The sequence below is a fragment of the Ornithodoros turicata genome, unplaced genomic scaffold, assembly GCF_037126465.1.
Source record: "Ornithodoros turicata isolate Travis unplaced genomic scaffold, ASM3712646v1 Chromosome62, whole genome shotgun sequence".
NCBI lineage: Eukaryota > Metazoa > Arthropoda > Arachnida > Ixodida > Argasidae > Ornithodoros > Ornithodoros turicata.
The window spans coordinates 14013-15655 of record NW_026999386.1 but is presented as its reverse complement, the minus strand read 5'-3'; the positions used below and the strand labels follow the sequence as shown (position 1 = coordinate 15655).

At 42.7% G+C, this 1643-nt stretch overlaps 1 long non-coding RNA gene across 1 annotated transcript; it reads right to left on the bottom strand.

Annotated features, from left to right (window-relative positions):
- Positions 1-412: 412 nt before the first annotated feature.
- LOC135374446 (uncharacterized) lies at positions 413-826 on the bottom strand. Its single transcript, XR_010416903.1, has 3 exons — positions 696-826; positions 569-633; positions 413-508 (listed from the first exon to the last, which is right to left on the bottom strand). It is a non-coding gene; the product is annotated as an uncharacterized LOC135374446 (long non-coding RNA).
- Positions 827-1643: the final 817 nt, after the last annotated feature.

The window sequence follows — 1643 nt, the reverse complement described above, 5'->3', positions numbered from 1 at the left end:
AGTCCAGTAAAACTACAAGTATAATTGAGTACACATTTGCATGGCTCTTGGCATATTTATTTCACATAAATAGTGCCTGACAAAGGCAACACAAGGATTACCATGGTCAAACATTGCTTTCACATAGGGCAGGGAGATAAGTAGTAAAGTAGAAGTCCCCCAACTTAGGAATGAGCATTGACAGCATACTGTCATCACGGTTTAACAGCACTGTCACATTCTGATGCTTTGAATAAATAAAAAAGAAACAGGTTCTACAGTTTAGTACATACATCTGTACCTGCACCTGTGTGCAGTACGCATGTGACTTTTTCAGAGATAGTACTCCATCTTGTGTGAATGCCAAAAAATTAACAAATGAAATTTCTTTTTCGTAATCAACTATCTGGTCGTTTCTCCGAGAAAAGGGGCACTTTATCTCCAGAAGGTGAAGAGCTGTTCCGATCTTAAGGATGCCGTCGGGACTACAGGAGAGCCAGTTTTCTGCTGGATGCACAACCGTTCCAATCTGAAATGGTGGAAGTGTGATGATATTGTTCTAATGCATTCTACTGTAAAAGTGCTATACCTGTACAACATGGACGCGGTGCTTTATACAGAACGCCTCACGAGCCTCACGTTCAGTTCTAATGCCTGAATGGGACAACAAGAGCAATTAGCAAATATATATTGGTAGCCATCCAGTACGAACCAACCGTATGTGATGGCAGCTGTCCTTAAGTTTTTTGATGCCAGTAGAGAGACTGCCAGTGAGTCATGATTGGAGCGCCTTGTCCAAACTCTGTGCGCTGTCGAACTTGAGATTCTCAGTTTCCTTGCTGTGTACCACCTGTAAAAAAATTAAGACATTTCTTAGCAAGATAGCACAGCACCTAATAATGGGGTCTAGAATATTAATAACATCTAAGGTATATTTCAAAATAGAGAAGTATAATAAACCTATGCAGGAAAACCTTGTGGAACACACCTTGGATTCATTGACTGATCTCTTGTCTCAAATGCCAATTCAAGTATATCTGTTTCAGTAAGTGTCACATGAGACACATAGAAAGACCGCTGTGGGTCACTGAGCTTGTTTCGAGCTTCCATGTTTGTGTAATGATTTGTTCTGTTAGTATTTGCAGCTGTAAGGATGTCCACCAAACTGCTCTGCTCTGCGTTATACACAGCCTTGTCCACTATGCTCATTAGGACTGCTCTACAGTCTTTTTCTACAGCTGTCACACTTTTTTTCTTATCACGTCCATCCAGGGGCTCTCTATTCCAGGGAAGTGCTGCAAGATGTATGTCGGCGGTGTGTGTGCAGGAACACTTACTGCACGTGATGAAGTTGCAGCACTCTGCTCCCCTAAAATGTTGGACCATGTTGCAGAAAAGCAATCAATACCTCATGCACCATGGTGGGCTTCAGTAGGTAGATATGCTGTACTAAAATAGCTCATACGAACACGAACGTACTTACCTGGATACAATTCACTTAATCTGCGCTTTTTATCAAGCGTCGAAGTTGGAGGCCGTCCCCACTGCTGAGGCATTGAAGTGCTTGAGTGGAATGTGCAGCAGTTAACGAACGCCACAAGTGCAGCGGCGTGTTTGCACTTCCCGATGACTCCTGCTTTACATGGGCATTTTGCACTTGCGAT